Below are 21792 nucleotides of genomic sequence, written 5' to 3'. Positions count from 1 at the left end.
CAAAGAAATACTTCCTACACATTTGTGCCCAGTGCTCATTCCAGACATGTTTAATTGTGCCAGAATTCTCTTTTTCACCTCTGTGGCTGGGCATTGAAATTTTATACAGGCTCTTAGAAACCTTGTGCCTTGTATAATTTGTGGGATTGCTTTACCACAACCTCAGAGAGTGCACCACTCCCAGCTGCACTGCAGCGCTAGGTCGATGCATGGGGTGAAGAGAGCAAGCTCCTCTTTCAACCCCTTAATACAAAAAATCTGTTTAATATGTCGTCCTCATATAAAGGACATATCAGATATTAAACTGATAAGAACAGATACTACACTTGATCTTAGCCAAAAGGCCGAGAAGCGATAACAGTGACTCCTAGCTGGATCGTGGGCCTCGCTGACCACAGATCACAGTGTAGTGGTGACTTGGAGCAGACATCGGCCACTTTGCACCTCCGCCCACGCAAAGGTTAGGGTAAGCAGCCCTAAATAGTTTACTGCTGTCTAAATAGTGATGCAGTCAGAAGCAGATATGAGAGGGATTCAAAGAACAATTTCGACCCATCCACTTGCAATTTGAAAGGCCACGCAAGAGCTTTTATTACATTGCACAACCAAACAGAGGCATTGCCAAGAGGCAAAGCCTGGCATAAATTGCTTATGCTCATTAATGTCACTTTCCATGGAAGTCTTTAGTAAAAGGCGAAAGACTTATGCGGATTGAAGCGAAACCAGAGTACATGTTGCTTTATTGTCCTCATAATCCAGACAGCAAGCGAGCCTAGCTGTTTTTGTTACGGTGAACCTTCCTGGAACAAAATCAGGAGCCCGGCCCAGTCTAATTTATTTCCATGCCTTATCTAGTTTCGGTTATAAAGAAAGTTCTTAGCCATCCTTATCCCTTGTTTTTCCAAGAGGACAAGAAGTGTGAGCCCTGACCCGTTGTCTACTTGGATGACCGGTTTATGCATTGTTCGGACTTTGGCAAGTAAAGGCCGATTTGTTGTAAAACTTTCAAAGAAATACTTCCCAAACAACTGTGTCCAGTGCTCATTGCAGACATGTTTAATTGTGCCAGAATGCTCTTTTTCACCTCCGTGGCTGGGCATTGAAATTTTATACAGGCTCTTAGAAACCTTGTGCCTTGTATAATTTGTGAGAATGCTTTTCCACATCAGAGAGTGCACCACTCCCAGCTGCACTGCAGCGCTAGGTCGATGCGTGGGATGAAGAGAGCAAGCTCCTCTTTCAACCCCTTAATACAAAAAATTCTTTTTAATATGTCGTCCTCATATAGAGGACATATCAGATATTAAACTGATAAGAACAGATACTACACTTGATCTTAGCCAAAAGGCCGAGAAGCGATAACAGTGACTCCTAGCTGGATCGTGGGCCTCGCTGACCACAGATCACAGTGTAGTGGTGACTTGGAGCAGACATCAGCCACTTTGCACCTCCGCCCACGCAAAGGTTAGGGTAAGCAGCCCTAAATAGTTTACTGCTGTCTAAATAGTGATGCAGTCAGAAGCAGATATGAGTGGGATTCAAAGAACAATTTCGACCCATCCACTTGCAATTTGAAAGGCCACACAAGAGCTTTTATCACATTGCACAACCAAACAGAGGCATAGCCAAGAGGCAAAGCCTGGCAAAAATTGCTTATGCTCATTAATGTCACTCTCCACGGAAGTCTTTAGTAAAAGGCGAAAGACTTATGCGGACTGAAGAGGAACCAGAGTACATGTTGCCTTATTGTCCTCATAATCCAGACAGCAAGCGGGCCTAGCTGTTTTTGTTACGGTGAACCTTCCTGGAACAAAATCAGGAGCCCGGCCCAGTCTAATTTATTTCCATGCCTTATCTAGTTTCGGTTTTAAAGAAAGTTCTTAGCCATACTTATCCCTTGTTTTTCCACAAGGACAAGAAATGTGAGCCCTGACCCGTTGTCTACTTGGATGACCGGTTTATGCATTGTTCGGACTTTGGCAAGTAAAGGCCGATTTGTTGTAAAACTTTCAAAGAAATACTTCCCACACAACTGTGCCCAGTGTTCATTGCAGACATGTTTAATAGTGCCAGAATGCTCTTTTTCACCTCCGTGGCTGGGCATTGAAATTTTATACAGGCTCTTAGAAACCTTGTGCCTTGTATAATTTGTGGGATTGATTCTCCACAACATCAGAGAGTGCACCACTCCCAGCTGCACTGCAGTGCTAGGTCGATGCTTGGGGTGAAGAGAGCAAGCTCCTCATTCAACCCCTTAATACAAAAAATCTGATTAATATGTCGTCCTCATATAGAGGACATATCAGATATTAAACTGATAAGAACAGATACTACACTTGATCTTAGCCAAAAGGCCGAGAAGCGATAACAGTGACTCCTAGCTGGATCGTGGGCCTCGCTGACCACAGATCACAGTGTAGTGGTGACTTGGAGCAGACATCGGCCACTTTGCACCTCCGCCCACGCAAAGGTTAGGGTAAGCAGCCCTTAATAGTTTACTGCTGTCTAAATAGTGATGCAGTCAGAAGCAGATATGAGAGGGATTCAAAGAACAATTTCGACCCATCCACTTGCAATTTGAAAGGCCACACAAGAGCTTTTATTACATTGCACAACCATACAGAGGCATAGCCAAGAGGCAGAGCCTGGCAAAAATTGCTTATGGTCATTAATGTCACTCTCCACGGTAGTCTTTAGTAAAAGGCGAAAGACTTATGCAGACTGAAGAGAAACCACAGTACAAGTTGCTTTATTGTCCTCATAATCCAGACAGCAAGCGGGCCTAGCTGTTTTTGTTACGGTGAACCTTCCTGGAACAAAATCAGGAGCCCGGCCCAGTCTAATTTATTTCCATGCCTTATCTAGTTTCGGTTTTAAAGAAAGTTCTTAGCCATACTTATCCCTTGTTTTTCCACGAGGACAAGAAGTGTGAGCCCTGACCCGTTGTCTACTTGGATGACCGGTTTATGCATTGTTCGGACTTTGGCAAGTAAAGGCCGATTTGTTGTAAAACTTTCAAAGAAATACTTCCTACACATTTGTGCCCAGTGCTCATTCCAGACATGTTTAATTGTGCCAGAATTCTCTTTTTCACCTCTGTGGCTGGGCATTGAAATTTTATACAGGCTCTTAGAAACCTTGTGCCTTGTATATTTGTGGGATTGCTTTACCACAACATCAGAGAGTGCACCACTCCCAGCTGCACTGCAGCGCTAGGTCGATGCATGGGGTGAAGAGAGCAAGCTCCTCTTTCAACCCCTTAATACAAAAAATCTGTTTAATATGTCGTCCTCATATAAAGGACATATCAGATATTAAACTGATAAGAACAGATACTACACTTGATCTTAGCCAAAAGGCCGAGAAGCGATAACAGTGACTCCTAGCTGGATCGTGGGCCTCGCTGACCACAGATCACAGTGTAGTGGTGACTTGGAGCAGACATCGGCCACTTTGCACCTCCGCCCACGCAAAGGTTAGGGTAAGCAGCCCTAAATAGTTTACTGCTGTCTAAATAGTGATGCAGTCAGAAGCAGATATGAGAGGGATTCAAAGAACAATTTCGACCCATCCACTTGCAATTTGAAAGGCCACGCAAGAGCTTTTATTACATTGCACAACCAAACAGAGGCATAGCCAAGAGGCAAAGCCTGGCATAAATTGCTTATGCTCATTAATGTCACTTTCCATGGAAGTCTTTAGTAAAAGGCGAAAGACTTATGCGGATTGAAGCAAAACCAGAGTACATGTTGCTTTATTGTCCTCATAATCCAGACAGCAAGCGAGCTTAGCTGTTTTTGTTACGGTGAACCTTCCTGGAACAAAATCAGGAGCCCGGCCCAGTCTAATTTATTTCCATGCCTTATCTAGTTTCGGTTATAAAGAAAGTTCTTAGCCATCCTTATCCCTTGTTTTTCCAAGAGGACAAGAAGTGTGAGCCCTGACCCGTTGTCTACTTGGATGACCGGTTTATGCATTGTTCGGACTTTGGCAAGTAAAGGCCGATTTGTTGTAAAACTTTCAAAGAAATACTTCCCAAACAACTGTGTCCAGTGCTCATTGCAGACATGTTTAATTGTGCCAGAATGCTCTTTTTCACCTCCGTGGCTGGGCATTGAAATTTTATACAGGCTCTTAGAAACCTTGTGCCTTGTATAATTTGTGAGAATGCTTTTCCACATCAGAGAGTGCACCACTCCCAGCTGCACTGCAGCGCTAGGTCGATGCGTGGGATGAAGAGAGCAAGCTCCTCTTTCAACGCCTTAATACAAAAAATTCTTTTTAATATGTCGTCCTCATATAGAGGACATATCAGATATTAAACTGATAAGAACAGATACTACACTTGATCTTAGCCAAAAGGCCGAGAAGCGATAACAGTGACTCCTAGCTGGATCGTGGGCCTCGCTGACCACAGATCACAGTGTAGTGGTGACTTGGAGCAGACATCAGCCACTTTGCACCTCCGCCCACGCAAAGGTTAGGGTAAGCAGCCCTAAATAGTTTACTGCTGTCTAAATAGTGATGCAGTCAGAAGCAGATATGAGTGGGATTCAAAGAACAATTTCGACCCATCCACTTGCAATTTGAAAGGCCACACAAGAGCTTTTATCACATTGCACAACCAAACAGAGGCATAGCCAAGAGGCAAAGCCTGGCAAAAATTGCTTATGCTCATTAATGTCACTCTCCACGGAAGTCTTTAGTAAAAGGCGAAAGACTTATGCGGACTGAAGAGGAACCAGAGTACATGTTGCCTTATTGTCCTCATAATCCAGACAGCAAGCGGGCCTAGCTGTTTTTGTTACGGTGAACCTTCCTGGAACAAAATCAGGAGCCCGGCCCAGTCTAATTTATTTCCATGCCTTATCTAGTTTCGGTTTTAAAGAAAGTTCTTAGCCATACTTATCCCTTGTTTTTCCACAAGGACAAGAAGTGTGAACCCTGACCCGTTGTCTACTTGGATGACCGGTTTATGCATTGTTCGGACTTTGGCAAGTAAAGGCCGATTTCTTGTAAAACTTTCAAAGAAATACTTCCCACAAAACTGTGCCCAGTGTTCATTGCAGACATGTTTAATAGTGCGAGAATGCTCTTTTTCACCTCCGTGGCTGGGCATTGAAATTTTATACAGGCTCTTAGAAACCTTGTGCCTTGTATAATTTGTGGGATTGATTTTCCACAACATCAGAGAGTGCACCAATCCCAGCTGCACTGCAGTGCTAGGTCGATGCTTGGGGTGAAGAGAGCAAGTTCTGCGTTCAACACCTTAATACAAAAAATCTGTTTAATATGTCGTCCTCATATAGAGGACATATCAGATATTAAACTGATAAGAACAGATAGTACACTTGATCTTAGCCAAAAGGCCGAGAAGCGATAACAGTGACTCCTAGCTGGATCGTGGGCCTCGCTGACCACAGATCACAGTGTAGTGGTGACTTGGAGCAGACATCGGCCACTTTGCACCTCCGCCCACGCAAAGGTTAGGGTAAGCAGCCCTAAATAGTTTACTGCTGTCTAAATAGTGATGCAGTCAGAAGCAGATATGAGAGGGATTCAAAGAACAATTTCGACCCATCCACTTGCAATTTGAAAGGCCACACAAGAGCTTTTATTACATAGCACAACCAAACAGAGGCATAGCCAAGAGGAAGAGCCTGGCAAAAATTGCTTATGCTCATTAATGTCACTCTCCATGGTAGTCTATAGTAAAAGGCGAAAGACTTATGCGGACTGAAGAGAAACCACAGTACAAGTTGCTTTATTGTCCTCATAATCCAGACAGCAAGCGGGCCTAGCTGTTTTTGTTATGGTGAACCTTCCTGGAACAAAATCAGGAGCCCGGCCCAGTCTAATTTATTTCCATGCCTTATCTAGTTTCGGTTTTAAAGAAAGTTCTTAGCCATACTTATCCCTTGTTTTTCCACGAGGACAAGAAGTGTGAGCCCTGACCCGTTGTCTACTTGGATGACCGGTTTATGCATTGTTCGGACTTTGGCAAGTAAAGGCCGATTTGTTGTAAAACTTTCAAAGAAATACTTCCCACACAACTGTGCCCAGTGCTCATTCCAGACATGTTTAATTGTGCCAGAATTCTCTTTTTCACCTCTGTGGCTGGGCATTGAAATTTTATACAGGCTCTTAGAAACCTTGTGCCTTGTATAATTTGTGGGATTGCTTTACCACAACATCAGAGAGTGCACCACTCCCAGCTGCACTGCAGCGCTAGGTTGATGCTTGGGGTGAAGAGAGCAAGCTCCTCTTTCAACCCCTTAATACAAAAATTCTGTTTAATATGGCGTCCTCATATAGAGGACATATCAGATATTAAACTGATAAGAACAGATACTACACTTGATCTTAGCCAAAAGGCCGAGAAGCGATAACAGTGACTCCTAGCTGGATCGTGGGCCTCGCTGACCACAGATCACAGTGTAGTGGTGACTTGGAGCAGACATCGGCCACTTTGCACCTCCGCCCACGCAAAGGTTAGGGTAAGCAGCCCTAAATAGTTTACTGCTGTCTAAATAGTGATGCAGTCAGAAGCAGATATGAGAGGGTTTCAAAGAACAATTTCGACCCATCCACTTGCAATTTGAAAGGCCACACAAGAGCTTTTATTACATTGCACAACCAAACAGAGGCATAGCCAAGAGGCAAAGCCTGGCAAAAATTGCTTATGCTCATTAATGTCACTCTCCACGGAAGTCTTTAGTAAAAGGCGAAAGACTTATGCGGACTGAAGAGAAACCAGAATACATGTTGCTTTATTGTCCTCATAATCCAGACAGCAAGCGAGCCTAGCTGTTTTTGTTACGGTGAACCTTCCTGGAACAAAATCAGGAGCCCGGCCCAGTCTAATTTATTTCCATGCCTTATCTAGTTTCGGTTATAAAGAAAGTTCTTAGCCATACTTATCCCTTGTTTTTCCAAGAGGACAAGAAGTGTGAGCCCTGACCCGTTGTCTACTTGGATGACCGGTTTATGCATTGTTCGGACATTGGCAAGTAAAGGCCGATTTGTAGTAAAACTTTCAAAGAAATACTTCCCAAACAACTGTGCCCAGTGCTCATTGCAGACATGTTTAATTGTGCCAGAATGCTCTCTTTCACCTCCGTGGCTGGGCATTGAAATTTTATACAGGCTCTCAGAAACCTTGTGCCTTGTATAATTTGTGGGATTGCTTTACCACAACAACAGAGAGTGCACCACTCCCAGCTGCACTGCAGCGCTAGGTCGATGCATGGGGTGAAGAGAGCAAGCTCCTCTTTCAACCCCTTAATACAAAAAATCTGTTTAATATGTCGTCCTCATATAAAGGACATATCAGATATTAAACTGATAAGAACAGATACTACACTTGATCTTAGCCAAAAGGCCGAGAAGCGATAACAGTGACTCCTAGCTGGATCGTGGGCCTCGCTGACCACAGATCACAGTGTAGTGGTGACTTGGAGCAGACATCGGCCACTTTGCACCTCCGCCCACGCAAAGGTTAGGGTAAGCAGCCCTAAATAGTTTACTGCTGTCTAAATAGTGATGCAGTCAGAAGCAGATATGAGAGGGATTCAAAGAACAATTTCGACCCATCCACTTGTAATTTGAAAGGCCACACAAGAGCTTTTATTACATTGCACAACCAAACAGAGGCATAGCCAAGAGGCAAAGCCTGGCATAAACTGCTTATGCTCATTAATGTCACTCTCCACGGAAATCTTTAGTAAAAGGCGAAAGACTTATGCGGATTGAAGAGAAACCAGAGTACATGTTGCTTAATTGTCCTCATAATCCAGACAGCAAGCGAGCCTAGCTGTTTTTGTTACGGTGAACCTTCCTGGAACAAAATCAGGAGCCCGGCCCAGTCTAATTTATTTCCATGCCTTATCTAGTTTCGGTTATAAAGAAAGTTCTTAGCCATCCTTATCCCTTGTTTTTCCAAGAGGACAAGAAGTGTGAGCCCTGACCCGTTGTCTACTTGGATGACCGGTTTATGCATTGTTCGGACTTTGGCAAGTAAAGGCCGATTTGTTGTAAAACTTTCAAAGAAATACTTCCCAAACAACTGTGTCCAGTGCTCATTGCAGACATGTTTAATTGTGCCAGAATGCTCTTTTTCACCTCCGTGGCTGGGCATTGAAATTTTATACAGGCTCTTAGAAACCTTGTGCCTTGTATAATTTGTGGGATTACTTTTCCACAACATCAGAGAGTGCACCACTCCCAGCTGCACTGCAGCGCTAGGTCGATGCGTGGGGTGAAGAGAGCAAGCTCCTCTTTCAACCCCTTAATACAAAAATTCTGTTTAATATGTCGTCCTCATATAGAAGACATATCAGATATAAAACTGTTAAGAACAGATACTACACTTGATCTTAGCCAAAAGGCCGAGAAGCGATAACAGTGACTCCTAGCTGGATCGTGGGCCTCGCTGACCACAGATCACAGTGTAGTGGTGACTTGGAGCAGACATCGGCCACTTTGCACCTCCGCCCACGCAAAGGTTAGGGTAAGCAGCCCTAAATAGTTTACTGCTGTCTAAATAGTGATGCAGTCAGAAGCAGATATGAGAGGGATTCAAAGAACAATTTCGACCCATCCACTTGCAATTTGAAAGGCCACACAAGAGCTTTTATTACATTGCACAACCAAACAGAGGCATAGCCAAGAGGCAGAGCCTGGCAAAAATTGCTTATGCTCATTAATGTCACTCTCCACGGAAGTCTTTAGTAAAAGGCGAAAGACTTATGCGGACTGAAGAGGAACCAGAGTACATGTTGCTTTATTGTCCTCATAATCCAGACAGCAAGCGGGCCTAGCTGTTTTTGTTACGGTGAACCTTCCTGGAACAAAATCAGGAGCCCGGCCCAGTCTAATTTATTTCCATGCCTTACCTAGTTTCGGTTTTAAAGTAAGTTCTTAGCCATACTTATCCCTTGTTTTTGCACGAGGACAAGAAGTGTGAGCCCTGACCCGTTGTCTACTTGGATGACCGGTTTATGCATTGTTCGGACTTTGGCAAGTAAAGGCCGATTTGTTGTAAAACTTTCAAAGAAATACTTCCTACACATTTGTGCCCAGTGCTCATTCCAGACATGTTTAATTGTGCCAGAATGCTCTTTTTCACCTCCGTGGCTGGGCATTGAAATTTTATACAGGCTCTTAGAAACCTTGTGCCTTGTATAATTTGTGAGAATGCTTTTCCACATCAGAGAGTGCACCACTCCTAGCTGCACTGCAGCGCTAGGTCGATGCATGGGGTGAAGAGAGCAAGCTCCTCTTTCAACCCCTTAATACAAAAAATCTGTTTAATATGTCGTCCTCATATAGAGGACATATCAGATATTAAACTGATAAGAACAGATACTACAGGTGCTGGCCAGTAAATTAGAATATCATCAAAAGGTTGAAAATATTTCAGTAATTCCATTCAAAACGTGAAACTTGTACATTATATTCATGCAATGCACACAGACCAATGTATTTCCGATGTTTATTACGTTTAATTTTGATATTTATAGGTGACAACCAATGAAAACATCAAATCTGGTATCTCAGAAAATTAGAATATTCTAAAGGCCAATGAAAAAATGTTTGTTTCTCTAATGTTGGCCAACTGAAAAGAATGAACATGAAAAGAATGTGCATGTATAGCACTCAATACTTAGTCGGGGCTCCTTTTGCCTCAATAACTGCAGTAATGCGGCGTGGCATGGACTCGATCAGTCTGTGGCACTGCTCAGGTGTTATGAGAGCCCAGGTTGCTCTGATAGTCGTCTTCAGCTCCTCTGCATTGTTGGGTCTAGCGTATTGCATCCTCCGCTTCACAATACCCCATAGATTTTCTATGGGGTTAAGGTCAGGCGAGTTTGCTGGCCAATCAAGGACAGGGATACCATGGTCCTTGAACCAGGTGCTGGTGGTTTTGGCACTGTGTGCAGGTGCCAAGTCCTGTTGAAAGGTGAAGTCTGCATCCCCATAAAGTTGGTCAGCAGCAGGAAGCATGAAGTGCTCTAAAACTTCCTGGTAGACGGCTGCATTGACCCTGGACCTCAGGAAACAGAGTGGGCCAACACCGGCAGATGACATGGCACCCCACACCATCACTGACGGTGGAAACTTTACACTGGACCTCATGCAACGTGGATTCTGTGCTTCTCCGCTCTTCCTCCAGACTCTGGGTCCTTGATTTCCAAAGGAAATGCAGAACTTGCTTTCATCAGGAAACATAACTTTGGACCACTCAGCATCAGTCCAGTCCTTTTTGTCCTTGGCCCAGGCGAGACGCTTCTTGCGCTGTTTCTTGTTCAGGAGTGGCTTGACACACGGAATGCGACACCTGAATCCCATGTCTTTCATGAGTCTCCTCGTGGTGGTTCTTGAAGCGCTGACTCCAGCTGCAGTCCACTCTTTGTGGATCTCCCCCACATTTTTGAATGGGTTTGTCGTCACAATTCTCTGCAGGGTGCGGTTATCCCTAGAGCTTGTACACTTTTTTCTACCACATTTTTTCCGTCCCTTCGCCTGTCTGTTAATGTGCTTGGACACAGAGCTCTGCGAACAGCCAGCTTCTTTAGCAATCACCTTTTGTGTCTTGCCCTCCTTGTGCAAGGTGTCAATGATTGTCTTTTGGACAGCTGTTAAGTCAGAAGTCTTCCCCATGATTGTGGTGCCTTCAAAACAAGACTGAGGGACCTTTTAAAGGCCTTTGCAGGTGTTTTGAGTAAATCAGCTGATTAGAGTGGCAGCAGGTGTCTTCTATATTCAGCCTTTTCAGAATATTCTAATTTTTTGAGATACCAAATTTGGAGTTTTCATTAGTTGTCACTTATGAATATCAAATTTAAATGTAATGAACATTGGAAATACATTGGTCTGTGTGCATTGCATGAATATAATGTACAATTTTCACATTTTGAATGGAATTACTGAAATATTTTCAACCTTTTGATGATATTCTAATTTACTGGCCAGCACCTGTACACTTGATCTTAGCCAAAAGGCCGAGAAGCGATAACAGTGACTCCTAGCTGGATCGTGGGCCTCGCTGACCACAGATCACAGTGTAGTGGTGACTTGGAGCAGACATCAGCCACTTTGCACCTCCGCCCACGCAAAGGTTAGGGTAAGCAGCCCTAAATAGTTTACTGCTGTCTAAATAGTGATGCAGTCAGAAGCAGATATGAGAGGGATTCAAAGAACAATTTCGACCCATCCACTTGCAATTTGAAAGGCCACACAAGAGCTTTTATTACATTGCACAACCAAACAGAGGCATAGCCAAGAGGCAGAGCCTGGCAAAAATTGCTTATGCTCATTAATGTCCCTCTCCACGGAAGTCTTTAATAAAAGGCGAAAGACTTATGCAGACTGAAGAGAAACCAGAGTACATGTTGCTTTATTGTCCTCATAATCCAGACAGCAAGCGAGCCTAGCTGTTTTTGTTACGGTGAACCTTCCTGGAATAAAATCAGGAGCCCGGCCCAGTCTAATTTATTTCCATGCCTTATCTAGTTTCGGTTTTAAAGAAAGTTCTTAGCCATACTTATCCCTTGTTTTTCCACGAGGACAAGAAGTGTGAGGCCTGACCCGTTGTCTACTTGGATGACCGTTTTATGCATTGTTCGGACTTTGGCAAGTAACGGCCGATTTGTTGTAAAACTTTCAAAGAAATACTTCCCACACAACTGTGTCCAGTGCTCATTGCAGACATGTTTAATTGTGCCAGAATGCTCTTTTTCACCTCTGTGGCAGGGCATTGAAATTTTATACAGGCTCTTAGAAACCTTGTGCCTTGTATAATTTGTGGGATTGCTTTTCCACAACATCAGAGAGTGCACCACTCCCAGCTGCACTGCAGCGCTAGGTCGATGCGTGGGGTGAAGAGAGCAAGCTCCTCTTTCAACCCCTTAATACAAAAATTCTGTTTAATATGTCGTCCTCATATAGAGGACATATCCGATATTAAACTGATAAGAACAGATACTACACTTGATCTTAGCCAAAAGGCCGAGAAGCGATAACAGTGACTCCTAGCTGGATCGTGGGCCTCGCTGACCACAGATCACAGTGTAGTGGTGACTTGGAGCAGACATCGGCCACTTTGCACCTCCGCCCACGCAAAGGTTAGGGTAAGCAGCCCTAAATGGTTTACTGCTGTCTAAATAGTGATGCAGTCTGAAGCAGATATGAGAGGGATTCAAAGAACAATTTCGACCCATCCACTTGCAATTTGAAAGGCCACACAAGAGCTTTTATTACATTGCACAACCAAACAGAGGCAGAGCCAAGAGGCAGAGCCTGGCATAAATTGCTTATGCTCATTAATGTTACTCTCCACGGAAGTCTTTAGTAAAAGGCGAAAGACTTATGCGGACTGAAGAGAAACCAGAATACATGTTGCTGTATTGTCCTCATAATCCAGACAGCAAGCGGGCCTAGCTGTTTTTGTTACGGTGAACCTTCCTGGAACAAAATCAGGAGCCCGGCCCAGTCTAATTTATTTCCATGCCTCATCAAGTTTCGGTTTTAAAGAAAGTTCTTAGCCATACTTATCCCTTGTTTTTCCACGAGGACAAGAAGTGTGACCCCTGACCCGTTGTCTACTTGGATGACCGGTTTATGCATTGTTGGGACTTTGGCAAGTAAAGGCCGATTGTTTGTAAAACTTTCAAAGAAATACTTCCCACACAACTGAGCCCAGTGCTTCTTGCAGACATGTTTAAATGTGCCAGAATGCTCTTTTTCACCTCCTTGGCTGAGCATTGAAATTTTATACAGTCTCTCAGAAACCTTGTGCCTTGTATAAGTTGTGGGATTGCTTTTCCAAAACATCAGAGAGTGCACCACTCCCAGCTGCACTGCAGCGCTAGGTCGATGCGTGGGGTGAAGAGAGCAAGCTCCTCTTTCAACCCCTTAATACAAAAAATCTCTTTAATATGTCGTCCTCATATAGAGGACATATCAGATATTAAACTGATAAGAACAGATACTACACTTGATCTTAGCCAAAAGGCCGAGAAGCGATAACAGTGACTCCTAGCTGGATCGTGGGCCTCGCTGACCACAGATCACAGTGTAGTGGTGACTTGGAGCAGACATCGGCCACTTTGCACCTCCGCCCACGCAAAGGTTAGGGTAAGCAGCCCTAAATAGTTTACTGCTGTCTAAATAGTGATGCAGTCAGAAGCAGATATGAGAGGGATTCAAAGAACAATTTCGACCCATCCACTTGCAATTTGAAAGGCCACAAAAGAGCTTTTATTACATTGCACAACCAAACAGAGGCATAGCCAAGAGGCAAAGCCTGGCATAAATTGCTTATGCTCATTAATGTCACTCTCCACGGAAGTCTTCAGTAAAAGACGAAAGGATTATGTGGACTGAAGAAAAACCAGAGTACATGTTGCTTTGTTGTCCTCATAATCCAGACAGCAAGCGGGCCTAGCTGTTTTTGTTACGGTGAACCTTCCTGGAACAAAATCAGGAGCCCGGCCCAGTCTAATTTATTTCCATGCCTTATCTAGTTTCGGTTTTAAAGAAAGTTCTTAGCCATACTTATCCCTTGTTTTTCCACGAGGACAAGAAGTGTGAGGCCTGACCCGTTGTCTACTTGGATGACCGGTTTATGCATTGTTTGGACTTTGGCAAGTAACGGCCGATTTGTTGTAAAACTTTCAAAGAAATACTTCCCACACAACTGTGTCCAGTGCTCATTGCAGACATGTTTAATTGTGCCAGAATGCTCTTTTTCACCTCCTTGGCTGAGCATTGAAATTTTATACAGTCTCTCAGAAACCTTGTGCCTTGTATAAGTTGTGGGATTGCTTTTCCAAAACATCAGAGAGTGCACCACTCCCAGCTGCACTGCAGCGCTAGGTCGATGCGTGGGGTGAAGAGAGCAAGCTCCTCTTTCAACCCCTTAATACAAAAAATGTCTTTAATATGTCGTCCTCATATAGAGGACATATCAGATATTAAACTGATAAGAACAGATACTACACTTGATCTTAGCCAAAAGGCCGAGAAGCGATAACAGTGACTCCTAGCTGGATCGTGGGCCTCGCTGACCACAGATCACAGTGTAGTGGTGACTTGGAGCAGACATCGGCCACTTTGCACCTCCGCCCACGCAAAGGTTAGGGTAAGCAGCCCTAAATAGTTTACTGCTGTCTAAATAGTGATGCAGTCAGAAGCAGATATGAGAGGGATTCAAAGAACAATTTCGACCCATCCACTTGCAATTTGAAAGGCCACAAAAGAGCTTTTATTACATTGCACAACCAAACAGAGGCATAGCCAAGAGGCAAAGCCTGGCATAAATTGCTTATGCTCATTAATGTCACTCTCCACGGAAGTCTTCAGTAAAAGACGAAAGGATTATGTGGACTGAAGAAAAACCAGAGTACATGTTGCTGTATTGTCCTCATAATCCAGACAGCAAGCGGGCCTAGCTGTTTTTGTTACGGTGAACCTTCCTGGAACAAAATCAGGAGCCCGGCCCAGTCTAATTTATTTCCATGCCTCATCAAGTTTCGGTTTTAAAGAAAGTTCTTAGCCATACTTATCCCTTGTTTTTCCACGAGGACAAGAAGTGTGACCCCTGACCCGTTGTCTACTTGGATGACCGGTTTATGCATTGTTGGGACTTTGGCAAGTAAAGGCCGATTTGTTGTAAAACTTTCAAAGAAATACTTCCCACACAACTGAGCCCAGTGCTTCTTGCAGACATGTTTAAATGTGCCAGAATGCTCTTTTTCACCTCCTTGGCTGAGCATTGAAATTTTATACAGGCTCTTAGAAACCTTGTGCCTTGTATAATTTGTGGGATTGCTTTACCACAACATCAGAGAGTGCACCACTCCCAGCTGCACTGCAGCGCTAGGTCGATGCATGGGGTGAAGAGAGCAAGCTCCTCTTTCAACCCCTTAATACAAAAAACCTGTTTAATATGTCGTCCTCATATAAAGGACATATCAGATATTAAACTGATAAGAACAGATACTACACTTGATCTTAGCCAAAAGGCCGAAAAGCAATAACAGTGACTCCTAGCTGGATCGTGGGCCTCGCTGACCACAGATCACAGTGTAGTGGTGACTTGGAGCAGACATCGGCCACTTTGCACCTCCGCCCACGCAAAGGTTAGGGTAAGCAGCCCTAAATAGTTTACTGCTGTCTAAATAGTGATGCAGTCAGAAGCAGATATGAGAGGGATTCAAAGAACAATTTCGACCCATCCACTTGCAATTTGAAAGGCCACGCAAGAGCTTTTATTACATTGCACAACCAAACAGAGGCATAGCCAAGAGGCAAAGCCTGGCATAAATTGCTTATGCTCATTAATGTCACTTTCCACGGAAGTCTTTAGTAAAAAGCGAAAGACTTATGCGGATTGAAGAGGAACCAGAGAACATGTTGCTTTACTGTCCTCATAATCCAGACAGCAAGCGGGCCTAGCTGTTTTTGTTACGGTGAACCTTCCTGGAACAAAATCAGGAGCCCGGCCCAGTCTAATTTATTTCCATGCCTTATCTAGTTTCGGTTTTAAAGAAAGTTCTTAGCCATACTTATCCCTTGTTTTTCCACAAGGACAAGAACTGTGAGCCCTGACCCGTTGTCTACTTGGATGACCGGTTTATGCATTGTTCGGACTTTGGCAAGTAAAGGCCGATTTCTTGTAAAACTTTCAAAGAAATACTTCCCACACAACTGTGCCCAGTGTTCATTGCAGACATGTTTAATAGTGCTAGAATGCTCTTGTTCACCTCCGTGGCTGGGCATTGAAATTTTATACAGGCTCTTAGAAACCTTGTGCCTTGTATAATTTGTGGGATTGCATTACCACAACATCAGAGAGTGCACCACTCCCAGCTGCACTGCAGCGCTAGGTCGATGCATGGGGTGAAGAGAGCAAGCTCCTCTTTCAACCCCTTAATACAAAAAATCTGTTTAATATGTCGTCCTCATATAAAGGACATATCAGATATTAAACTGATAAGAACAGATACTACACTTGATCTTAGCCAAAAGGCCGAGAAGCGATAACAGTGACTCCTAGCTGGATCGTGGGCCTCGCTGACCACAGATCACAGTGTAGTGGTGACTTGGAGCAGACATCGGCCACTTTGCACCTCCGCCCACGCAAAGGTTAGGGTAAGCAGCCCTAAATAGTTTACTGCTGTCTAAATAGTGATGCAGTCAGAAGCAGATATGAGAGGGATTCAAAGAACAATTTCGACCCATCCACTTGCAATTTGAAAGGCCACGCATGAGCTTTTATTACATTGCACAACCAAACAGAGACATAGCCAAGAGGCAAAGCCTGGCATAAATTGCTTATGTTCATTAATGTCACTTTCCATGGAAGTCTTTAGTAAAAGGCAAAAGACTTATGCGGATTGAAGAGAAACCAGAGTACATGTTGCTTTATTGTCCTCATAATCCAGACAGCAAGCGAGCCTAGCTGTTTTTGTTACGGTGAACCTTCCTGGAACAAAATCAGGAGCCCGGCCCAGTCTAATTTATTTCCATGCCTTATCTAGTTTCGGTTATAAAGAAAGTTCTTAGCCATCCTTATCCCTTGTTTTTCCAAGAGGACAAGAAGTGTGAGCCCTGACCCGTTGTCTACTTGGATGACCGGTTTATGCATTGTTCGGACTTTGGCAAGTAAAGGCCGATTTGTTGTAAAACTTTCAAAGAAATACTTCCCAAACAACTGTGTCCAGTGCTCATTGCAGACATGTTTAATTGTGCCAGAATGCTCTTTTTCACCTCCGTGGCTGGGCATTGAAATTTTATACAGGCTCTTAGAAACCTTGTGCCTTGTATAATTTGTGAGAATGCTTTTCCACATCAGAGAGTGCACCACTCCCAGCTGCACTGCAGCGCTAGGTCGATGCGTGGGATGAAGAGAGCAAGCTCCTCTTTCAACCCCTTAATACAAAAATTCTTTTTAATATGTTGTCCTCATATAGAGGACATATCAGATATTAAACTGATAAGAACAGATACTACACTTGATCTTAGCCAAAAGGCCGAGAAGCGATAACAGTGACTCCTAGCTGGATCGTGGGCCTCGCTGACCACAGATCACAGTGTAGTGGTGACTTGGAGCAGACATCAGCCACTTTGCACCTCCGCCCACGCAAAGGTTAGGGTAAGCAGCCCTAAATAGTTTACTGCTGTCTAAATAGTGATGCAGTCAGAAGCAGATATGAGTGGGATTCAAAGAACAATTTCGACCCATCCACTTGCAATTTGAAAGGCCACACAAGAGCTTTTATCACATTGCACAACCAAACAGAGGCATAGCCAAGAGGCAAAGCCTGGCAAAAATTGCTTATGCTCATTAATGTCACTCTCCACGGAAGTCTTTAGTAAAAGGCGAAAGACTTATGCGGACTGAAGAGGAACCAGAGTACATGTTGCCTTATTGTCCTCATAATCCAGACAGCAAGCGGGCCTAGCTGTTTTTGTTACGGTGAACCTTCCTGGAACAAAATCAGGAGCCCGGCCCAGTCTAATTTATTTCCATGCCTTATCTAGTTTCGGTTTTAAAGAAAGTTCTTAGCCATACTTATCCCTTGTTTTTCCACAAGGACAAGAAGTGTGAGCCCTGACCCGTTGTCTACTTGGATGACCGGTTTATGCATTGTTCGGACTTTGGCAAGTAAAGGCAGATTTCTTGTAAAACTTTCAAAGAAATACTTCCCACACAACTGTGCCCAGTGTTCATTGCAGACATGTTTAATAATGCGAGAATGCTCTTTTTCACCTCCGTGGCTGGGCATTGAAATTTTATACAGGCTCTTAGAAACCTTGTGCCTTGTATAATTTGTGGGATTGATTTTCCACAACATCAGAGAGTGCACCAATCCCAGCTGCACTGCAGTGCTAGGTCGATACTTGGGGTGAAGAGAGCAAGCTCTTCGTTCAACACCTTAATACAAAAAATCTGTTTAATATGTCGTCCTCATATAGAGGACATATCAGATATTAAACTGATAAGAACAGATACTACACTTGATCTTAGCCAAAAGGCCGAGAAGCGATAACAGTGACTCCTAGCTGGATCGTGGGCCTCGCTGACCACAGATCACAGTGTAGTGGTGACTTGGAGCAGACATCGGCCACTTTGCACCTCCGCCCACGCAAAGGTTAGGGTAAGCAGCCCTAAATAGTTTACTGCCGTCTAAATAGTGATGCAGTCAGAAGCAGATATGAGAGGGATTCAAAGAACAATTTCGACCCATCCACTTGCAATTTGAAAGGCCACACAAGAGCTTTTATTACATAGCACAACCAAACAGAGGCATAGCCAAGAGGAAGAGCCTGGCAAAAATTGCTTATGCTCATTAATGTCACTCTCCACGGTAGTCTTTAGTAAAAGGCGAAAGACTTATGCAGACTGAAGAGAAACCAGAGTACATGTTGCTTTATTGTCCTCATAATCCAGACAGCAAGCGGGCCTAGCTGTTTTTGTTACGGCGAACCTTCCTGGAACAAAATCAGGAGCCCGGCCCAGTCTAATTTATTTCCATGCCTTATCTAGTTTCGGTTTTAAAGAAAGTTCTTAGCCATACTTATCCCTTGTTTTTCCACGAGGACAAGAAGTGTGAGGCCTGACCCGTTGTCTACTTGGATGACCGGTTTATGCATTGTTCGGACTTTGGCAAGTAACGGCCGATTTGTTGTAAAACTTTCAAAGAAATACTTCCCACACAACTGTGTCCAGTGCTCATTGCAGACATGTTTAATTGTGCCAGAATTCTCTTTTTCACCTCCGTGGCAGGGCATTGAAATTTTATACAGGCTCTTAGAAACCTTGTGCCTTGTATAATTTGTGGGATTGCTTTTCCACAACATCAGAGAGTGCACCACTCCCAGCTGCACTGCAGCGCTAGGTCGATGCGTGGGGTGAAGAGAGCAAGCTCCTCTTTCAACCCCTTAATACAAAAATTCTGTTTAATATGTCGTCCTCATATAGAGGACATATCAGATATTAAACTGATAAGAACAGATACTACACTTGATCTTAGCCAAAAGGCCGAGAAGCGATAACAGTGACTCCTAGCTGGATCGTGGGCCTCGCTGACCACAGATCACAGTGTAGTGGTGACTTGGAGCAGACATCGGCCACTTTGCACCTCCGCCCACGCAAAGGTTAGGGTAAGCAGCCCGAAATGGTTTACTGCTGTCTAAATAGTGATGCAGTCAGAAGCAGATATGAGAGGGATTCAAAGAACAATTTCAACCCATCCACTTGCAATTTGAAAGGCCACACAAGAGCTTTTATTACATTGCACAACCAAACAGAGGCAGAGCCAAGAGGCAGAGCCTGGCAAAAATTGCTTATGCTCATTAATGTCACTCTCCACGGTAGTCTTTAGTAAAAGGCGAAAGACTTATGCGGACTGAAGAGAAACCAGAATACATGTTGCTGTATTGTCCTCATAATCCAGACAGCAAGCGGGCCTAGCTGTTTTTGTTACGGTGAACCTTCCTGGAACAAAATCAGGAGCCCGGCCCAGTCTAATTTATTTCCATGCCTTATCTAGTTTCGGTTTTAAAGAAAGTTCTTAGCCATACTTATCCCTTGTTTTTCCACGAGGACAAGAAGTGTGACCCCTGACCCGTTGTCTACTTGGATGACCGGTTTATGCATTGTTGGGACTTTGGCAAGTAAAGGCCGATTGTTTGTAAAACTTTCAAAGAAATACTTCCCACACAACTGAGCCCAGTGCTTCTTGCAGACATGTTTAAATGTGCCAGAATGCTCTTTTTCACCTCCTTGGCTGAGCATTGAAATTTTATACAGTCTCTCAGAAACTTGTGCCTTGTATAAGTTGTGGGATTGCTTTTCCAAAACATCAGAGAGTGCACCACTCCCAGCTGCACTGCAGCGCTAGGTCGATGCGTGGGGTGAAGAGAGCAAGCTCCTCTTTCAACCCCTTAATACAAAAAATCTCTTTAATATGTCGTCCTCATATAGAGGACATATCAGATATTAAACTGATAAGAACAGATTTTTTTTTTTTTTTTTTCAAAATTTATTGACACTTTTAACATTTACATTCTCTCTTCACCCATAGGTGAGAAAAAATAAAAAAAAAGGGGAGAACAAGAGGTATAACAAGGGTAGAAAGAAATGCAATGGCAATAATAAAACATCCCAAACATCAAATTTTGTCACAGTAGCCATCTCTCTGGTCCCATTGTCCCATCACTCCCTCCACAAGTCACAGGCCGATGGGGGGTGGGGTCAGGGGAAGCGACCCCACTGCACTCCTGGTCTCCGCCACCTCCTTTCCCCTTTTTCTTCACCTGCCTCAGCAGATGGGGAGGGCCTCTGGCCTCTTTTGCCAGTCTACCTTTCATCGTCAGGCCGCTGCTGCCCTAATCTTTTTTCTCTGGACTCCAGCTCCTTCCTCCGTTGGGTGCATGCGATTCTTCTTTGTGGCTGTGTTCTTGGCAGGCCGCCCTCTGACATTTTATTCTCCACTTGTCAGCTGCCATTCGAACGACAGCCGCGGGGGGGATCTGCATACGCCTCCTTACCCACAAGTTTCTGGAGGTCCATATGGCGTCTTTAAGGGCGGCTAAGGTGTGCCATTGGTCCAGACTTAGCTTTGCTGTCTTGCCAGTCTTGGGACACACACCGTACAGCACAGTCTGTGCCGTTAAGAACTCCCTTGCGGGTAAGTACGGGAATTTTAAGGAGCTGGCCGTTGTCCATAGATCCTGGGCAGCGCTGCACTCCCAGAGGAGGTGCCGTACCGACTCCGGTGCGCCACATCCGGGCCGGGGGCATACCGCCGTGGGTGCCATTCCTCTGGTATGCATCACGGCTCTGACTGGGAGAATACCATGTTCCGTCAACCATGATATGTCCTTTAGGCGGTTTGGCATTCCAGGGCGGATGATATTTTTCCGAAACCTCCTCCGCCTCCTCCCCCATCATCCCTGCGACCAGGACTGGTATATCTCGTGCCTGTACAACAGAGATCATTAGACGTTTACTTGATAAAATTTTCTCATTTTCGTTTTCCAACTTAAAATCGTTTAAGAACACCTGAATTTTCTTGTATGCACGTGGCATAATTAGAGCCATCGGTACTCTCAAATCTCTTTCTTTCATTTTCAGTTTTTGCAAGTAAAAGCCCATCCAATATTTTATCATTGCCATGTACTTTTCATTCTCTCCTTTTCCTAGTATCTGTCTCATATGTGTTGCAGTGTAATGTGCTCCCAGGGAGAGATATATATCTGGTACGTCTCTTCCTCCTTTTTTTATCGGCTTCTTCATTTCTGTTCTTCTTATCCTCTCCCATTTGGCTCCCCACACGAATCGCATGGTCAGCCTCTCCAGTTCGCCAATCGTTTTCCTGGAAGGGAAGAACACACTTGCTGCCAACTGGAGCAAGGGGATGATTACCGTCTTCATCACCAGAACCTTTCCTTCTATGGTCAACTCCCTCTGTTGCCATAGTCCTACTTTTTGTCATACCTTTTTCAGAACAGCATTCCATGTCTCTGTCCCTTTTCCTTCTTCATCAAACCTTACCCCTAATATCTTTTGTCCCCCTTCCTTTACCTCTGTCTCTGTTTTATACTTACAACTCCCTTCTTCTGGTGTTTCACCATACCATCTCACCTGTGTTTTCTTCTTGTTTAGCTTTGCACCTGATGCCCTTCCGTATTTCTCTGTAACCATAAACATTTTTTCCAAAGACCTTTCGTTCATACACACCACATTTACATCGTCCATATACAATACACATTTCAGCTGTT

General features: G+C 44.1%; 36 non-coding genes and 1 pseudogene across 36 annotated transcripts; all 37 read right to left on the bottom strand.

Moving 5' to 3' along the window:
- Positions 1-164: 164 nt before the first annotated feature.
- Positions 165-356, bottom strand: LOC139062885 (U2 spliceosomal RNA). The gene has a single exon (XR_011516426.1). It is a non-coding gene; the product is annotated as a U2 spliceosomal RNA (small nuclear RNA).
- A 260-nt stretch (positions 357-616) lies between these two features.
- LOC139063018 (U5 spliceosomal RNA) lies at positions 617-731 on the bottom strand. The gene has a single exon (XR_011516561.1). It is a non-coding gene; the product is annotated as a U5 spliceosomal RNA (small nuclear RNA).
- Positions 732-1167: 436 nt separating this feature from the next.
- LOC139062890 (U2 spliceosomal RNA) lies at positions 1168-1360 on the bottom strand. The gene has a single exon (XR_011516431.1). It is a non-coding gene; the product is annotated as a U2 spliceosomal RNA (small nuclear RNA).
- Positions 1361-1620: 260 nt separating this feature from the next.
- LOC139062966 (U5 spliceosomal RNA) lies at positions 1621-1735 on the bottom strand. Its single transcript, XR_011516506.1, has one exon. It is a non-coding gene; the product is annotated as a U5 spliceosomal RNA (small nuclear RNA).
- A 439-nt stretch (positions 1736-2174) lies between these two features.
- LOC139062857 (U2 spliceosomal RNA) lies at positions 2175-2366 on the bottom strand. The gene has a single exon (XR_011516398.1). It is a non-coding gene; the product is annotated as a U2 spliceosomal RNA (small nuclear RNA).
- Positions 2367-2626: 260 nt separating this feature from the next.
- On the bottom strand, positions 2627-2741 carry LOC139063041 (U5 spliceosomal RNA). Its single transcript, XR_011516586.1, has one exon. It is a non-coding gene; the product is annotated as a U5 spliceosomal RNA (small nuclear RNA).
- Positions 2742-3179: 438 nt separating this feature from the next.
- Positions 3180-3371, bottom strand: LOC139062884 (U2 spliceosomal RNA). Its single transcript, XR_011516425.1, has one exon. It is a non-coding gene; the product is annotated as a U2 spliceosomal RNA (small nuclear RNA).
- A 260-nt stretch (positions 3372-3631) lies between these two features.
- Positions 3632-3746, bottom strand: LOC139063047 (U5 spliceosomal RNA). Its single transcript, XR_011516592.1, has one exon. It is a non-coding gene; the product is annotated as a U5 spliceosomal RNA (small nuclear RNA).
- A 436-nt stretch (positions 3747-4182) lies between these two features.
- On the bottom strand, positions 4183-4375 carry LOC139062916 (U2 spliceosomal RNA). Its single transcript, XR_011516457.1, has one exon. It is a non-coding gene; the product is annotated as a U2 spliceosomal RNA (small nuclear RNA).
- Positions 4376-4635: 260 nt separating this feature from the next.
- LOC139062965 (U5 spliceosomal RNA) lies at positions 4636-4750 on the bottom strand. Its single transcript, XR_011516505.1, has one exon. It is a non-coding gene; the product is annotated as a U5 spliceosomal RNA (small nuclear RNA).
- A 439-nt stretch (positions 4751-5189) lies between these two features.
- LOC139062930 (U2 spliceosomal RNA) lies at positions 5190-5381 on the bottom strand. Its single transcript, XR_011516471.1, has one exon. It is a non-coding gene; the product is annotated as a U2 spliceosomal RNA (small nuclear RNA).
- A 260-nt stretch (positions 5382-5641) lies between these two features.
- LOC139063055 (U5 spliceosomal RNA) lies at positions 5642-5756 on the bottom strand. Its single transcript, XR_011516600.1, has one exon. It is a non-coding gene; the product is annotated as a U5 spliceosomal RNA (small nuclear RNA).
- Positions 5757-6195: 439 nt separating this feature from the next.
- Positions 6196-6387, bottom strand: LOC139062872 (U2 spliceosomal RNA). Its single transcript, XR_011516413.1, has one exon. It is a non-coding gene; the product is annotated as a U2 spliceosomal RNA (small nuclear RNA).
- A 260-nt stretch (positions 6388-6647) lies between these two features.
- On the bottom strand, positions 6648-6762 carry LOC139062967 (U5 spliceosomal RNA). The gene has a single exon (XR_011516507.1). It is a non-coding gene; the product is annotated as a U5 spliceosomal RNA (small nuclear RNA).
- Positions 6763-7201: 439 nt separating this feature from the next.
- Positions 7202-7393, bottom strand: LOC139062883 (U2 spliceosomal RNA). Its single transcript, XR_011516424.1, has one exon. It is a non-coding gene; the product is annotated as a U2 spliceosomal RNA (small nuclear RNA).
- A 260-nt stretch (positions 7394-7653) lies between these two features.
- Positions 7654-7768, bottom strand: LOC139063005 (U5 spliceosomal RNA). Its single transcript, XR_011516545.1, has one exon. It is a non-coding gene; the product is annotated as a U5 spliceosomal RNA (small nuclear RNA).
- A 439-nt stretch (positions 7769-8207) lies between these two features.
- On the bottom strand, positions 8208-8399 carry LOC139062931 (U2 spliceosomal RNA). Its single transcript, XR_011516472.1, has one exon. It is a non-coding gene; the product is annotated as a U2 spliceosomal RNA (small nuclear RNA).
- A 260-nt stretch (positions 8400-8659) lies between these two features.
- Positions 8660-8774, bottom strand: LOC139062970 (U5 spliceosomal RNA). Its single transcript, XR_011516510.1, has one exon. It is a non-coding gene; the product is annotated as a U5 spliceosomal RNA (small nuclear RNA).
- Positions 8775-9210: 436 nt separating this feature from the next.
- LOC139062943 (U2 spliceosomal RNA) lies at positions 9211-9388 on the bottom strand (annotated as a pseudogene).
- A 1887-nt stretch (positions 9389-11275) lies between these two features.
- Positions 11276-11390, bottom strand: LOC139063001 (U5 spliceosomal RNA). The gene has a single exon (XR_011516540.1). It is a non-coding gene; the product is annotated as a U5 spliceosomal RNA (small nuclear RNA).
- Positions 11391-11829: 439 nt separating this feature from the next.
- LOC139062913 (U2 spliceosomal RNA) lies at positions 11830-12021 on the bottom strand. Its single transcript, XR_011516454.1, has one exon. It is a non-coding gene; the product is annotated as a U2 spliceosomal RNA (small nuclear RNA).
- Positions 12022-12281: 260 nt separating this feature from the next.
- On the bottom strand, positions 12282-12396 carry LOC139062986 (U5 spliceosomal RNA). Its single transcript, XR_011516526.1, has one exon. It is a non-coding gene; the product is annotated as a U5 spliceosomal RNA (small nuclear RNA).
- Positions 12397-12835: 439 nt separating this feature from the next.
- Positions 12836-13027, bottom strand: LOC129166205 (U2 spliceosomal RNA). Its single transcript, XR_011516408.1, has one exon. It is a non-coding gene; the product is annotated as a U2 spliceosomal RNA (small nuclear RNA).
- Positions 13028-13287: 260 nt separating this feature from the next.
- LOC129165566 (U5 spliceosomal RNA) lies at positions 13288-13402 on the bottom strand. Its single transcript, XR_008564847.2, has one exon. It is a non-coding gene; the product is annotated as a U5 spliceosomal RNA (small nuclear RNA).
- Positions 13403-13841: 439 nt separating this feature from the next.
- Positions 13842-14033, bottom strand: LOC129166146 (U2 spliceosomal RNA). Its single transcript, XR_008565409.2, has one exon. It is a non-coding gene; the product is annotated as a U2 spliceosomal RNA (small nuclear RNA).
- Positions 14034-14293: 260 nt separating this feature from the next.
- Positions 14294-14408, bottom strand: LOC129165732 (U5 spliceosomal RNA). The gene has a single exon (XR_008565007.2). It is a non-coding gene; the product is annotated as a U5 spliceosomal RNA (small nuclear RNA).
- A 439-nt stretch (positions 14409-14847) lies between these two features.
- On the bottom strand, positions 14848-15039 carry LOC129166075 (U2 spliceosomal RNA). Its single transcript, XR_008565338.2, has one exon. It is a non-coding gene; the product is annotated as a U2 spliceosomal RNA (small nuclear RNA).
- A 260-nt stretch (positions 15040-15299) lies between these two features.
- Positions 15300-15414, bottom strand: LOC129165696 (U5 spliceosomal RNA). The gene has a single exon (XR_008564972.2). It is a non-coding gene; the product is annotated as a U5 spliceosomal RNA (small nuclear RNA).
- A 439-nt stretch (positions 15415-15853) lies between these two features.
- Positions 15854-16045, bottom strand: LOC129166057 (U2 spliceosomal RNA). The gene has a single exon (XR_008565320.2). It is a non-coding gene; the product is annotated as a U2 spliceosomal RNA (small nuclear RNA).
- Positions 16046-16305: 260 nt separating this feature from the next.
- Positions 16306-16420, bottom strand: LOC129165582 (U5 spliceosomal RNA). Its single transcript, XR_008564863.2, has one exon. It is a non-coding gene; the product is annotated as a U5 spliceosomal RNA (small nuclear RNA).
- Positions 16421-16856: 436 nt separating this feature from the next.
- Positions 16857-17048, bottom strand: LOC129166056 (U2 spliceosomal RNA). The gene has a single exon (XR_008565319.2). It is a non-coding gene; the product is annotated as a U2 spliceosomal RNA (small nuclear RNA).
- A 260-nt stretch (positions 17049-17308) lies between these two features.
- LOC129165697 (U5 spliceosomal RNA) lies at positions 17309-17423 on the bottom strand. The gene has a single exon (XR_008564973.2). It is a non-coding gene; the product is annotated as a U5 spliceosomal RNA (small nuclear RNA).
- Positions 17424-17862: 439 nt separating this feature from the next.
- LOC129166055 (U2 spliceosomal RNA) lies at positions 17863-18054 on the bottom strand. Its single transcript, XR_008565318.2, has one exon. It is a non-coding gene; the product is annotated as a U2 spliceosomal RNA (small nuclear RNA).
- A 260-nt stretch (positions 18055-18314) lies between these two features.
- Positions 18315-18429, bottom strand: LOC129165590 (U5 spliceosomal RNA). The gene has a single exon (XR_008564871.2). It is a non-coding gene; the product is annotated as a U5 spliceosomal RNA (small nuclear RNA).
- A 439-nt stretch (positions 18430-18868) lies between these two features.
- LOC129166058 (U2 spliceosomal RNA) lies at positions 18869-19060 on the bottom strand. Its single transcript, XR_008565321.2, has one exon. It is a non-coding gene; the product is annotated as a U2 spliceosomal RNA (small nuclear RNA).
- Positions 19061-19320: 260 nt separating this feature from the next.
- On the bottom strand, positions 19321-19435 carry LOC129165701 (U5 spliceosomal RNA). Its single transcript, XR_008564977.2, has one exon. It is a non-coding gene; the product is annotated as a U5 spliceosomal RNA (small nuclear RNA).
- Positions 19436-19873: 438 nt separating this feature from the next.
- LOC129166195 (U2 spliceosomal RNA) lies at positions 19874-20055 on the bottom strand. Its single transcript, XR_011516485.1, has one exon. It is a non-coding gene; the product is annotated as a U2 spliceosomal RNA (small nuclear RNA).
- Between the last annotated feature and the right edge of the window lie 1737 nt (positions 20056-21792).

The sequence above is a fragment of the Nothobranchius furzeri genome, chromosome 14, assembly GCF_043380555.1.
Source record: "Nothobranchius furzeri strain GRZ-AD chromosome 14, NfurGRZ-RIMD1, whole genome shotgun sequence".
In the NCBI taxonomy this organism is placed as follows: domain Eukaryota; kingdom Metazoa; phylum Chordata; class Actinopteri; order Cyprinodontiformes; family Nothobranchiidae; genus Nothobranchius; species Nothobranchius furzeri.
This window is presented reverse-complemented; position numbering and strand designations above follow the sequence as displayed.